This window comes from Equus asinus, chromosome 1, assembly GCF_041296235.1.
Source record: "Equus asinus isolate D_3611 breed Donkey chromosome 1, EquAss-T2T_v2, whole genome shotgun sequence".
Taxonomy (NCBI): domain Eukaryota; kingdom Metazoa; phylum Chordata; class Mammalia; order Perissodactyla; family Equidae; genus Equus; species Equus asinus.
This window is the reverse complement of record NC_091790.1, coordinates 204,242,498-204,258,342: the sequence shown is the minus strand read 5'-3', so window position 1 is coordinate 204,258,342 and position 15,845 is coordinate 204,242,498.

The following is a 15,845-nucleotide window of genomic DNA, read 5'->3' as shown; positions in this document are numbered from 1 at the left end:
CCAGAACAGTCAAATGCACAGAAACAAGAGTAGAAGGTGGTTGCCAGGGTCAGGGGGAGGGAGAAACGGGCAGTGCTTGTTCCATGGGTTTAGAGTTAGGGTTGTGCAAGATGAACGAGTTCTAGCATCTGCCACCCAACACTGTGCCTATAGTGAACAATGCTCTACTGTGCGCTTAGAAATCTGTTAAGAGGAGAGATCTCATCTCCAATGTTCTTACCACAATAAAAAAAATAAAGTAAAAAAAAAAAAAACAAGCAGACTAAACTATTGAATCTCTTAGGACAGTTCTTACAGTGCAGCTAATCAATTGAGAGAACAATGTCACATATGACCTAGAGACTGAAACAACAGATCAACAAAGTACCTTTATCTGATGGGAAGAAATAAATTACGTTTCAAATCTTGGAGGCGGGGGAAGGACTAAGAAACCCACCACCATGTTGTACAGATGGAAGAAAAGTCCAGAGACTGTTACCAAAAGTTCAGGCTCTGAACTCGGTGCCAATCCAAGTAACAAGAACAGAGTTTTGTTTGAAAAGGAGAGAAAGCTTTACTTTCTTTGCCAGGCAAAGTGAGTAGCAGCTGGCTAGCACCTTAGGAACAGCTGGCTCCCTATAAGAAGTGGGTAAGTGGGGTTAAAGGTTGTAAGGAATACAGCTGCTTGTAGGGAGGGGGAGCCTGTGGTCTTGCTGGTCAGCCCTTTCCCACCAGCCTGTGTTTGGCCTTGTGAGGCTGCTTGCAGGCAGGATGGCGAGATAAGGGAATCCACAGGTGGATGTCCTTGGTTGTCTGCCTCTGTGGTGGATAGTGGATTCTGGTGCCAGGAAGCTGAGGAGTAAGCAGAGAAAGGGGAGGAGTGCTTTTGGTTTTAACCCCACATATGCTGGGTTTAATGTAGGGGAACTGATATCAGGGATGGTATCAAGGCCAGGGGCCTGCTGGAAGACACACAGCTAGTTAGTGCAAAACCAGGATTAGAATCCAAGTTATTTACCTGGTTCCCCATGAAATTCTCATTCTAAATACTTGGAGTGTCTTGATACCTTGTTTCCATGAACTCTCCATGCCAGAGGTCAAACATTTTTTATGAGGAATGAATTAGCACTGTCACCTCCCCCTGCCTTGGCCAGTTAAAAGCTGAAATCACAAAAGGAGACATCTCAGCACATTATATTATAGGAACTGCCTGCAGGTTTTTGAGGGCCTCAGAAACCCAACCTGGCTACTCACTGCCCTGCCCTCCAGGGACAGAAGGAGAAACAGTTCCTAACTGTTTGGTCTTTCCTGGGCTGACCACGGAGAACAGCCTGAGCTGCCTGCAGATGTTGCCTATCTGCCGTTTCCCACCATTGCGAGATGACCACGAAGGGATTGAAATGGCTGAGGGAAAACAAGGGCTCTGAGGGATGGGCTCAGAGACGGAGTCTGAGGATGAAGGAGAGGACAGTCTACCGAGAGGGTGGAGGGTGCAAGACAAGGGGCTTAGACAGGAGAGCAGCTCCAACTGGAGGCTTGGTGTGGCCGGGGAACCAGCCTAAGAGCCCTGGTCCCCAGGAGGGGGAGAGGAGAACAGAGTTAGGAAGGGGAAGAATGCTGTGGAGTGACAGCTGCAGTCCTTGCCTGTTGCTGACAGCTGGGCCTGGGGGAGCGAGTTATATTTCAGGGAGGAAATCAGATCTCCACCTTCGGGCCATTTGCCTATGGCCCAGAGAAGTAATATCAGACAATTTCATTTTTAGTAGATTTTTGCAAACTCTGCCAAACTAACAGATATGAATTTCATTTCTTCGGGATTGCCCTTTCTAACCCCATCAAGGCAAGATGCTGACTCATGGCAGAAACCAAACCACAGCAGATGAAGAGAAGACTACGGAGAAGGGGACGTACAAGCTGCACAACCGGAGGGCAAGCCTCATTAGTAAGAGTCTGCTCCTCTGATCTTCAAAAGGTACATCTCCTGGGGTGAAGCGGGCTTTAAATCCCTTCTCATCACAATGTGTGAAACCGACCAGATTTTACCTTGACACTAGAGGCATCGTGTTAATGAAGACAATAGCTGCTAAAACAGGTAATCCACGAAACCTCAGTGATTTAACTCACTAAAACCTTCTCACTCAGGTCAAGTCTAAAATGAACATTGTAGACCGTTGCATGACACTTCTCCAAGTGACAGTGTAGGATTCAAGACTCCTTCCATTCTGAGTCACTTCCAGCTTCCACTCATGGTTTCCGAGGTCACCTGGGAAGGTAAAAGAGCCTAGAGGATTGCCCGTAGACTTTTGCAGGGGCCAGACCTGGAAGTGGCACATATCAGTCCACTTGCGTTCTAGTGGCTGGAACTTGGTCACATGACCAGACTGAACTGCAAGGGATGCTGGGAACTGTAATCCAATTGCCCAGGAAAAGGGGAAAATACACAGGGGGTCTCAGGACCAGAGCCACATGCACACCTTGACATAATTTCCCCTAACAAGAACTTTTTCTGAGACCATTATAGATGTCTTGGCTTATGTGCATAAAAATGGATAAAAATACTTCCATAGAGCCCTTCTGAGGCCTGCCTATGAGGCCATATGAAATGTTTAATTTTAGAGACTAGAGGTATCCATCAGTAAACTCACCATTTTAATTGTGTCGTATTTCAGAACTTTCAAAATGATTTCTCAAACATCCTTTCATGCTGGACAGAGAGAAGATCCCCCACCTGCACCATGCCTGCATCCTCGGGAGGAACAGGAAAGGTAAATCAGCAGCATGCAAGATACTTTCAGATGCTGATAAGACTTCAAAGAACAAAAACAGAGTGGTGTGATGGGGGGGGGGGGGCTGCCTGGGGGCACAGGTGTTTTCAAATGCACCTGGGATTTGTTTTAATCAGATGTGGTAAGATCACAGGCTGGGAGACAACTGCCTTGAAAGAAGAGTTTATTCCTCAGAGTTCCCAAGAGGAGAGGGTGTGCCATCCCACACAGAGCCACATGGAGAAGCACCAGGTGGGTCAGGAGGCAGACGAGGGAGGGGAGAGCGTGGGCAAGAGCCTTTATTGTGGGTTTTGCAGGAAGGAATGGACAAGGCAGGGTAGACAAGCTGAGCAAGTGTAGCATTGGATGGTGAGAATAATTTCAGCGGCCTCTGGGCTATAGGAGTCCCTAGCCAGCCAGTACTTGTCCCTGGGGGCACTTGGGACAGGGAGAATGCTGGCTCGGTCTGTGAGAGTTAGAAAAGCAGGTGGGTGGGGGTACGGGCTCTGGATTGGTTGGTTTGCACAAGAGAGACAAACTCACAAGCAAGTTGTTTACTTTCTCTAGGAATCAGCCAGCCCTGTGAGGGGTAGTCTCTCCAGGATTAGCAAGGCCCCAAGATGTCAAAGCATCATAAAATACAGAAAATAAAGCACGTGATGGATATAACGCAGCAGTGGGTGCATACATCTAGAACGGACAGTCAGGAAAGTCCTGCCTGAGGAGCTGATATTGGAGAGGAGATCAGAATCACCAGGAGGTTCCAGCCCCACACAGATGGGGCTGGGGGGGGCGGGGAGGAGGGCAGGGGGCAGCATACCAGGCAAAGGAAATGCCAGGGAAGAACAAGGTCAGCCCTGTCTCAGAGGAGGGAACAGGCCAGTGTGGCTGGAGCAGCAAGTGCGGACTGGGCGGTAGGAGGTGGGGCCAGACAGGCAGTCTGTGGAGACCAGGGCCATTGGCTTTTATTCTAACTGCACCAGGAAGCCATTAGAGGGTTGTACAGGGAGCAATGTGGTCTGATTTGCATTTTTGAAAGGTCACCCCGACTGCGGCGAGGAGAATGGATTGCATGTGGGCACTCAGGGAAGCCAGGGGACCAGGGAAGAGGCGGGTGCACCGCAGCATCGCTCGGGAGTAAGACGAAGAGCCGTGCCTGCTGTGTGTGTCTAATCCTGAGCCCCTGTCATCCCTACGCTTTATGTGACTCAGCTCAAACATGGCCTCCGTCACAGACATCATTCACTCATCATTTTTTCCCATAAATCGAAGTACTTCCAGTTCTCAGAGGGATCCTCCCACACTTTTCTCACCTGTCTGCTACTGCTAACAGAGGACCCCAGGGAATCCAATCATTTAGCCAAAAATTACCCACGGATTCTCCAGTATACACCCCCAAAAGCTTGGTCACTATGGGAAATAGATGAAAATTTTATCATATAACAGTCCCAGCTGCAAGAACTGAAAATTCTACTGTAGACTCGAGAATGCGCACAACTCAGAAGTAAGCGAGATGAACCCCAAGACGCAGAGCTGGAGGCTGGCACACTGAGAGCAGGGTCCATGAGGAGGGGACGCCAACTGATCTTTAAAGAACTGAAACGGACTTCTTGGGCCTCAGAGCACCGAAGATAGACAAATGGTCCCAGAGGCCACCTCTCACCCTCTCACATGGTGCAACAGAAAAAAAAACTATTGGATAAAGTCTTGAAAAGGAACAAAATAGAAATAATCTGTCATAAATGTATAAGTACCAATTTGATGACTTGCTTAGGATTTATTTTATAACAGAAGACTACAAAACTAATGCTCCAGTGTACATGTATATCACTTTTTCTTTATCCATTCATCCGCCAAAGGACATTTAAGTGGCTTCCAGACCTTGGCTATTGTGAATAACGCTGCAATGAACGTGGGGGTGCAGATAACTCTATGAGTTATTGATCTCAATTCCTTCAGATAAACATCCAGAAGTGGGATTACTGGATCATATGATAGGTCAATTTTTAACTTTTTGAGGACCTGCCATACTGTTTCCACAGTGGCTGTACCAATTTCCATTCCTTCCAGCAGTGCACAGAGGCTCCATTTTCTCCACATCCTCACCAACAAGTGTTCTTTGTTTTCTTTTTGATAATAAAGAAGAAAGAAATCCTGCCATTTGTGACAACATAGACAAACCTGAAGGGTATTATGCTAAGTCAAATAACCAGACAGAGAGAGACAAATACTATAGGGTATCACTTATACGTGGAACTGGGGTGGGGGGAGTCAGTGTCATAGAAACAGAGATTAGAACAGTAGTTGTCAGGGACTAGGGGTGATGCAGGTCAAAGGGTGCAAATTTTCAGTTATAAGAAGAAGTTTTGAGGATCTCAGGGGCAGGATGGTGATATGGTTAATATCACAGTATTGTATACTTGAAAGAAGCTGAGGATAGATCTTAAGTCTTCTCACCACAAAAAGAGAGGAGTTAACCACGTGAGAAGATACATGTGTTAATTATCTTGATCTTGGTAATCATTCCACAACGTATAGTATATCAAATTATCGTGTTGTACACTTTAAATACATACAGTTATATTTGTCAATTATTCCTCAATAAAGTTAAAACAAGAAAAATATAAAAGGCTGTAAACCATTATACATTTTAAAAATAACTCAGTGATTCTAAAACGCTTACCCCGATCGTATGTTGCAGGTTATTTAAATAGCACAAACTCACAGCCCATTAAAATTGAGGAGGTGTCATTGTACTCACGAATTGCAGGAAGGGGCTGTCGGTGCACCTGCTTAAGCCTAGGAGAACAGGTGATTCAGAGCTGAACCACAGTATACACGTTTCAAATTTTAGTTTATGGAAAAGTGTAGGTCAAAAAATACCGCTGGCTCAAATACACATCAGTCACTCTCCTTTGCAGAAACCAACTTCAATTTATAGTTAAAGAGCAGCAATGATAGCTCATGACCAACTCAAGGCCACACAAAGGAGGCCCTGGTTGAACCCCTGCTGGCTGAGAAAGGACGGCGGGCACATGTCTGACAGGGCGGGTAACCTCGGCCAGACCAGTCTTCTCAGTCCATCACGGACTCTCCACCCCAGATGCTCCGCTTGCACCTTGTGAAGACCGTCAGGAACCCTCCGTGACTCGTTCGGTGGGCTGTGGGCAGGTGGTCCTCGGATGTACAGAGAACAAAGGTCTACAGAATGGCTTGTCATGTGCCTGAGAGAACCAAGGGATGGGTTTGTGGGCCGTCAGGAGAAGGAAGTTTCCTGCCCTCAGACTCCACTGCCGTCAAGCTCTAGGGGTTCAGAGAACCAGAGGGGTGGAGGGAGAGCATTCCGGGCTGAGACCATCCCACTCGGTGCCTGTGCTCCGCCCCCGCAGGCCATGCTGGTCACAGGCCTCTCCCCTCCCTGCTCCTCCAGCGCGCTGCTCGGAAGCCTCTCCTCTCGGACCATCGCTTGCACTTCTCAACTGTTCCTCGGGGCCTGGGAAATGTTTATTGGTTCATAATAAAACACGTGGAAGGGGCCAAACAAAAGAAAGCTCCAGTGGGACTGTCAGCATCGGGATGGACCAGAGTGCTTAGGGGGATGTGCGGCTTCACAACCGGAGTACAGAAACTGCTTCTGAGCAGCAGAGACCAAGTCAGGACGCCAGTGGAGGGCGTTGCTTGTGCCGTCGACTGGAGGCAGCATCAAGCGGGAAGCACCGCGAACAGATGGCACCTTCTCATCACGGGCTTTGGGCTCTTCATGCGTGCCCTGCCTAGTGCCCCCCACGGGCCTTGAGAGGACGGGCCACGCACAATAGTTGCGGTCTTGAAAAGCAACACACAAACCTTACTTTACTAGATCGACCGACCTATGTAAATGCAGGGTGATGTTCGATGTTTAAAAGCCACCTGCAGAGACTCCTTCTGCGGGTGGGGAAGGCCATCACGCTCTCCCCTTCCCGTGGTGGTCTGTGTGTGCTCACCCATTTGACTCCACTCTCTCGTGACCTGCTTCAAAGTAGGCCCGGCACCAGCACTCTCGTGTTGATTGGGACTCTTGGGGGAAGCAGGTAAAAACTCTCAGAGAAGGAGCCTCAGGAGGGCCCAGCAATGCAGAGGACCTGGGCCAGTATTTGCTGCCGGGCCAGTCGTTCTCTGCCTTGTCTCCTGGAGATTTCGCAGAGATATCTGATTGAACTTCTGCCCAGCGTCTGCTCTGCATTCACACACTTCTTGCAAACCAGCAAAAATTACTATTAGTTGAGAAGCCACTATGTTAGGCATCACTGGTCGTCTTTTTACATTTTTGTTTGATCCCTCAGACAACCCCATGATATGGCTACTATTTCTATTCCCCATGGAAACACACAAACAAAATGTAAAGAACAGATTGAAGGCCCACAGCTAGTGTAGCAGGACAGGACTCCAGCTCAGGTCTGTCTCTAAACTGCTCATTCTGTCAGTTGTGTTACATTTGCCTAACTGTCCCCAGCCCACAACTGACCTTGGTCCCCCGTCTATGTCCTGAAGGTAGCTCAGAGCCTTGACTCATCTACCCCTTCCTCGGTCCTCTCCCTAAACCTACAGCCTTTTTTTTTTTTTTTGCTTTTGACCTTGTTAAGAGAGAATCGTTAAACAAGTTTATGGTTAAACCTGAAGTTATTTCATGAGAAATGGGATGTCTCGCCATGCTGTAATGACATTTCATAGAGCAGGTGCTGGGAGCCCAGAGAACCACAGAAGGGTGGCAGTCACACGAAGCAATGATGGCTTCTGATGGATTCCTGGCTTCCCTGGGATGCGATATGATCCAAGAGTATAGTCTTCCCCACAGCCCAAATTTCGTGGGCAAGGATGTCCCTGGATAGCATCCATGAGGAGACAGCCAGATTTCAAGCCTTGGAAGTAGAGATTTTATTTTCAGAAAGTCTGTGGAAAGTCAACAATGTAAGATATATAGTATTAGCAGTTCCAAATTTCAGGACCACACACAAAAACCAGAGGACTGACTTATAACACCTCCATTCCTTTAAACCTGTAGTAAACCAGTATATACATGTGGCCATTTTACTGCCTTCTCAATTATTCAGGACTGATATCTGCATTTAAAAATTGACTAATACCTGCATCAGGAAAATTCAGGAATTCGAGCCCTGTTGGCGCCTGTATCACCAGAGCAACAATCTCATTTATATACTTCGCTTTACCATGTTTAGAGTCACAGAGTTATAGTATGTTCCTAGGATTCTTAGAGGTCATCTAACCCAAATCTCTCATTTTTAGAGATGAGGAAATTAAACCAGAGACAATCCACTAAGTGGAATAAAAATCATAGTCAAGTATTATTTACAATCCTCAAGGAAATTTTTCTGCCTTCAAGGCAAAGGAAACACCATCCCGCACCTGGCGAGTGGGGCTTTTGCGGACATTCTCGAGGGAAAACTGCAAAGGAAGTTGGATGTGTCGTAAGATTTAGTGCATTCTGGATTTTTGTCCAGTTTGAAAGGGAAAGTGAAGTTTGCATTTTAAGGAGCTTTGTAAATCAATAAGCAGAGAGAAACAATGCCTCACGGGCAACACAGCTCAGCGAACATATCACAAAAATTCTCTTTCAATGAGTAATTTTTAAATGACTAAACTTAGAAGAAATACTATATACTTTTTCTTTTTTATCTATAACCTTTGCCCTGCTAACTTAAAAAGAAATTTTTTTTAAAGATTTTATTTTTTCCTTTTTTCTCCCCAAAGCCCGCCGGTACATAGTTGTATATTCTTCGTTGTGGGTCCTTCTAGTTGTGGCATGTGGGATGCTGCCTCAGCTTGGTTTGATGAGCAGGGCCATGTCTGCGCCCAGGATTCAAACCAACGAAACACTGGGCCTCCTGCAGCGGAGCGCACGAACTTAACCACTCGGCCACGGGGCCAGCCCCTAAAAAGCAAATATTTTAAGGAGCCAATATCACATTTCCTAATTTGAATTCTTGTGTTTCTAGATCACATAGTTATTTCCCAGTTCCTAAAAGAGGCAGCTCATACTCATTGTCCTTAAAAATCCAACCAGATGAAAAAAACCGAAAACAAAATACAATCAGATGATCATCTCAGGGGAGATTTCCACCCCCCCTCGGTGTTTTGCTGTGTTAGTGTGTATATCATTGCACTATAGCTGTTAATCAGCATCTCTTCTCCACTCATCTTTGTATGTCTGTAAGACCAGGGCCCTTTCTCATATCTTTCAGGATCTCTGGTGCCCAGCACAGTAGTGCTTTACAGGCGCTCAAATCTGTCGAATGCATGGCCGCCCTCTGCCAGTCCCCCACCCAGAGCCTCAGCAGGGGCACAGCACATCGTTAAGAGATAGGGGAAAACAAAGTGAATCTAAATCTCTAGAGGTTTCCAAAAGGATTTATTTCCTGGCTCTTCTGTCTAGAAAATTCATTTTGGTTCAGAGTGACAACCTGGACAGAATAAAGACAAAAGGGCACGATGGAGCCGTTACTAAGCGTGGTTCTTAGCATTGCTGGAAACAGACTCTCCTAAGCTTCCTGATGAACAGTGTCTTGTGTAACGGCATTACGATGCCGAAAAATCCTTGAATCACAAATCATTTAAACTCTGCCAAATGAAACCATGTTCAAGTGACGCCAGACTTCAGCAGAGCTGTCTTCTGCATGGTCATTAAGCATTTTTAAGTTGGTTGCCTTCATTCTCTATTTTTTGGAGGAAAAATGTGCCCCTTTTGAGAGATCACTTTTCCTTCAAATGACTGAGACTTTCAAAAAATTGTTTCTTAATCACACCATTTTTCTTCATGAAAAAAGATGTTCTTCCTCTTAAACTTCCTCCACGCAGCTCCCCCCTGTCTCGGAAACCAGGGAAGACAGAGGAAGAGGATATCTTTTCATTAGGTTTCCACAGAAGCCCCCGCCTCGAGCCAGCGACAGGTGACCTGCAGAGCAAGAGTCACAGCGCCTGTCTCGTGGGCTCACTGCCTCTTGTCTCCCCAGCTCCACGGTTTAGGAGGACTTGTTCAACGTTTTGAAGTTGTACTTATCTTCCTGGAGCAATAGAAGAATGAGTAAACGATGGAATTTTTCCTCTGAATGCCCTTTCCTGAAAATTAATCAGTTATGGCTACAATGCTCTTTATCCTGAGAGCAAAACATGAGCTCCCGCTGGGGCCCTTCAGAGCATATCGCTATGCTACGGCAGCTGCTCGGGTCTAAACACTTCTTTTCTTATTCGGACGTCAGATTCACTAACCTAAGCAATCTCTTTAGTTATTTCCCTCTGTATTTGTAATCCATGTTATTAGAACATTAAAGTCATCGATGTTCATGGGTGAGTGAATGTCCTTAGATTGCCACAGATGGACGTGGAATCGAAACAGTCTGTATTTCCCAGTATAGACACACGCTTCAGTACTGGCTTGACAAAGGCCAAAGAGGTCCATGACCCTCTTAGCAGCTGCAAGAGACTCTGAGGCCCCTGTATGCAGCACCCTTCCCACTGGTGCCTCGCCACCACGTACCCTCAGAACCAAAATACTGCCCCGGGAAAGTGGGGGGGGAAGAACCCCAAACTGATATGAAATTTCAATCACCCTGACAGGATGGTGCCTCAAATTAGGTACTAAATTTTGGAAAATAAGCTACATTTTTTAGGTACCTGATTTGCAAATCAAACTTTGAGCCCAGAATATGCGGAGGCTTATCTAGAATCTCTAGGAATATTCACACAGTCATGAACTGATGAAAAGCCTACAAATGAAACCAAGTCCATGGGAGGCAGTGGCTGTAACCCTGGAGGGAATGAGCAGACTCCAGACATCACGGCTGACTTGCAAAATCATGGACTGTGACCAAGCTGCAATTGAAAAAAGACAACACAATTCTTTAAGATGGCTCATCAAAAAAAGAAGAAAAGAGGAAGAATGCAGCCTTGTTATACTTTCTTAGTAAATTCTCTCAATACCAGAATACTACCTCAAGCGAGAAGAATGTGGAAAATAAGACTTACCGCCTCTAAGCCGGACTAAGGGGTCCTCTCAGCACCGAACTTCTTTCTGCAGAGAGAAGAGTGACTCCAGCACGTCCAGAAGCAGCACTAAGGCACTGAGATGCCATTCTCCCACCAAATGATAGGCCCATTAAGCTGGCATTGACCTTTATGGCCTGGGGAACACATGCAGAGGCTGTGCTTGGAGAAGGCTGCCCTCATCGCGGTGAGAGCACGGCCAGGTCCGGAGGGAGAGGATTTCGAAGAGAGCCTCTGAGGTCCTGGTGTCATCGTTGAGTTGTTGTTGCTCTTCTCCCCCTCCTCCTCCTCCTCCTCCACCTTCTCCTCCTTTTCCCTCTCTGTCTTCTTCTCTTTCTGTTTTTCCTGTAAGAAAATCAAACAGGAAGGTAATCTGTCCACAGCTAGTAATGGAAGTTGAGGTGTGATTATTGGAAGTTGAGACGTCTCAGAAAGCCAACAGAAACCAAAGACGGGAGTCTATGGGTCCTGCGAAAGGCTCGTCTCTCTTCCCCTCACTTCAGACAGTCAAGCAGTTGAGACACAGAGACTGACCCCTGAATCTGAAGAGCAGGGCACCATGGCTGGAGATTCATAGTGGGAACCAGCTCATGGGACCTGAAGCTTTTAAACAAGAAAAGGGATCTCACCCCTCACGGATGTGGGCAAATTGTAGGCTTACCTCAGCCCAAAGGGAGCTCTGCCATTGCCCTTCCCTAAGCCTCCTGGGAGGGATAAGGCAGTCCTTGGAGGACGGGGAATCTCCTGAAGGGAAAATGAGCAGCCTCTAAACAAAGGTGGGCCTAACATTCAGAATCATCTTCCTCTCCTTGGATAGGCTGAGAATTTACTCCCATATCCAAAGCATCCTATGGTTTTATGGTTGACGACCGTACCGTCTTGAAGAATACAATTTGGGATTCAGATATAGGCCCCATCCCGTTGGAGTGAGGGTGAGATGAGAGGTAATTATTTTGAGGGCATGTAAGGACTTATTAGGGCCAAGTAATTTTTTAAATTATTTCCCGATTTTTTGGTATTACTTGGCCCTTTTCCGACAAATAGGCCATTTTGCATTCATTATCACTGAAGTAAAGGCCAATAGAAAGAAAAAAAGGGCAACCAAGACTTAGATTTTAAATTTCACAAGCCAAGGACTCAGAGGAACTAAAAGGACTCTGCAAAGAAAATCAATGCATGAGGAAAAGATGGTACTTATGTGCAAATCTTCCTGCCCCGAGATGAGGCTGGGGGAGGAGAACAGTCCGAGGGGAAGGAATGAGATGCTGGTGGACTGCCGATCTCTCGGTTGGGGGAGATGAAAGGTACAACATGGAAACTCAGAAGGACACGGCAGGCTGCATCTGGAAGGGACCTGCTCCCCTTGCCTCAATGGAGCCCAGGAGGCAGCAAGTGACAGAGCAGACAGAGCTTCCAGGTGCGTCTGGGCAGATGCAACCACAGAATCCAGAGCCCAGTGTGATGGTCGATTTTATGTGTCAACCTGGCTAGGCTCTGGTGCCTAGTCACTCGGTCAAACACTAGTCTGGATGTTGTGGTGAGGGTATTCTATAGATGTGATTAATATCTACAGCCAGCTGACTTTAAGTAAGGTAGCTCGCCCTCCATAATGTGGGGGGCCTCGTCCAATCAATTGAAGACCTTAAGAGCAAAACCCGAGGATTCCTGGGAAAAAAAGGAATTCTACCTCAAGACTATAACGTATAAGTCCTGCTTGCATCTCCAGCCTGCCAATTGCCCTATGGAATTCATCCTCGTGAGTGCAACATAGACTCTTACCTGAGTTTCCAGCCTGCTGACCTGCCCTGTAGATTACAGACTTCCCGTCCCCCATGATCCCAGGAGTCAATTGCTTCATTGCTTATGAATAATACACCTTTTTGTATGCCGATATTTTACAACAAAGCAGCAACTTCTTAAAATTTCTCTCTCTAAATATAAATACAGATACAGAGATATATAGACATATAGAAACATAGATATAGTATACATATATAGACATATAGATACACACGTCTATGTAGCTGTACGCACCTGTGTATCTATAGAACCCTGACTGATATGCCCAGCGTACACCACGTAAACCAACACTCAATTCTGAGAGTGGCACAGCAGTGACGAGGAGCCTCGGAAACCCTCGTAGATGTTGGTGTGTTCACGAAATCAGAGATGGCATGGGGAGTGTTACACGTGAAGTCAGAGACAAAAGCTGGAATGTGACACATGAGGGCAGCGTGAATTCCCCGTGCTCTGGTGGGGACCCAGAGACAGCAGAGGCTCCCGCTCTGGAGGGGCATTGAGGGTGTTAGCAAGGAGCGACTCCAGCTGTCTTTCCCGACCGATGACACGGAATACCAAATCTAATCAATGCTTGCCCTCAGAAATTGGATGTGATCCTGGGGAAAAGGATAAGGGGAAACCAGAAATTATTGTGACTGGCAGAATAAAGGCTTGAACACAGATTAAGTTCAGGTATTTAAAACGTTTGTGGTCTGAGACTCATATTTGCTCTAAAAGGCTATGGTTTTTAACCACAAATTAGACTTCACAATGTAAGTGTAATCTAATAACCTATCCACAACTACATTTGTTGCCAGTGGTAGCAACAAGCACCAATTTTACCTTGAAAGAGACATGTCTAAGGACCTCAAGAACCATTCCCTCCCCCGGAATTCCCTCACTCCCCAGGCACGTATGTTGTGTTCCTTGCCTTAATTCTGGCCTCTCTTTCTCCCGAGAGTTTGGCGTGGATTCTTGAACTTTCGTCAGTCAGTCTGCTAGCTGGCGTTGCTACCTGACCTCTTGCACCCTGGAACCAGTGGTCCTGGATCCACAGTGCCTGATTTCGTCACCCTGCCTTGGAGGACACTCTTTGACCCTGATCTTTGGACAACGTGACTTACAGCATCTACCAGCCCAAACTTGGGGCCATCCCTCAACCCAGAGGAGATCCTTGTCCTGGTACTGCAAGATCCCCCATCGGACACAGACAAAGGAGGACATTATGACCTAGCACAGCCCCTCCAAACAGAGATGTAAAGAAGAGCAGTGAAAGGGTGATAAGACTGAAGAAACGAAGGTAAAACTGGAGTGTGAGATGGGATTCCCATGTTCCGCATCAGGCTAGATGAATACATCATGGCTACCCGAGGCACCGACTCACATATGTATTCAGAGCGGGGCACAGAAATAATTTTCAGTTTCAAAGCAGTGGAAAGAGTTGATGTGAATAATACATTTTTGTCTATGTGCCAGTATTTTAAAACAAAGCAGGAGCGTCCTATTTGTTCAAATCCGCCTGTGTTTTACATTATGCTCTAGCCTGAGTGTTCTAGTAGAAATTTCATTTGAAATGTGAAATTGTTTATGGTGATGATACAAATTCAAGACAACCTACCATCCATAGATTTGCCATTGTAGTGGATTTTTAAACACCTTTATCATCACAGAATCACTGCGGAGAGAAGAGACCACAGAGTAGCTCCAGTGTCCTTCCTTCCTGGCACCTCCCAAGGGTATTTGTCTTGCAGAGATAGAAGGCCTGTGAGCTGTTCAGATCCCCTGAAGAGACCCGTGTTCAGACAGAAAAGAGAGACTCCATGGCTCAAAGCTAAACAGCAGTTTGCTTCACCTCTGTTTGCTTCAAAGGTTTCCAGGACAACAGTTCCAATGAAAAACGGAAATATATCAGTAGCTTGAACACAGAAAAACAATCTAGAATTCCAAGCTGTTAATTCCAGTGGTGCTTCCAAATCACTACCCAGAATCACTTAACATAAAACGCTGCGTGTTATGTGTTATGTCCAGATGTCCCAGTGAGATCTGTTCTTGCCAGTTGTTGGGAGGAAACCCTGCAGAGATTCAGTCTTGCCATCTTGACACAATAGTGAAGTTGTTTAAGTCCAATGTTCCGGGGCCAGTCAAAATACTCCCTCTACTGTAAAGGACAGGTTGTTGCACCTTGTGTCACCTGCCTCTAAGAAAAAGGCACAGTGCTTGGTAGGCCTCTTCTGCAGCCCTCCGAGTCAACTGATAATAGGGTGGAGCAATATTCTGATGTACACAGTTTCCAGGATCCAGTTACAAGTGTGCTCCAGCACAGAAGAGAGTTGTGCAGCAAATCCAGTTGCCATCGCAATCGGGCCACATGCCTGGCACATCCAAGGTGCTGGGGTGCCAAGAGTGATAAGTGTCCAGCAGTCCCCACTGGGAGAGTCACAGTGCAGACCCCTAGAGTTCCAGAGTGAAACTCTGCCTTCTGTGGCACAGAATTTCCTGATTTGAAAAGCAGTGCCTGGGTGTTAGCAGAGGTTAGATGCTAGAGGTATTAGCTAGAGGTTAGAGGTTAGATGTCAAGCGACCGTCAGTGGGGACCTCTGGAGGAAGTATTGCCCATCGCATGATCCCACATTGGGCCAAAGTGTCCGAGTCTTTCCAGGCTGCCTCCCTCAGGATGTGGGTGGCCTCAGGACAGGTGGGACAGGGTGAGGCAGTTCTCTGCAGCCAAGGCAGGTCCTGGAGGGGCGCCAGGGGTCTGTGTGCTGACCACTCTCCCCACTGCTGGACAGCAGGTTCTTTTCTGGGCAAGAATCTCCATGTCTAAGATTTTCCTCTTGATGAGTTGATTTCTTCGTCATTACGAAATGTCTTTATCTTTGATAAGATTCCTTGTCCCGAAGTCTAATTTGTCCGATACTAAAATGTCCATTGCAGTTGTATGGGTCCACTTGGACCGCCATAAGAAGAATGCCATAGAATGAGTCATATAAACAACAGAAATTTATTTCTCACAGTTCTAGAGGCTGGGAGTCCAAGATCGAGGTGCCAGCAGAATTGGTTTCTGGTGAGGACTTTCTCCTTAGCTTGCAGACGGCCGCCATTTTGCTGTGACCTCATGTGGCCTTTCCTCTGTGCATGTGGAGAGAGAGAGTTCTGCTGTGTCCTCCTCTTCTTATAAGGACACCAGTCCTATAGGATTAGGGCCCACTCTTATGACCTCATTTAACCTTAATTCTTCCTTAAAGGCCCTCTCCAAATGTAGTCACTTTGGAGGTAGGGCTTTCA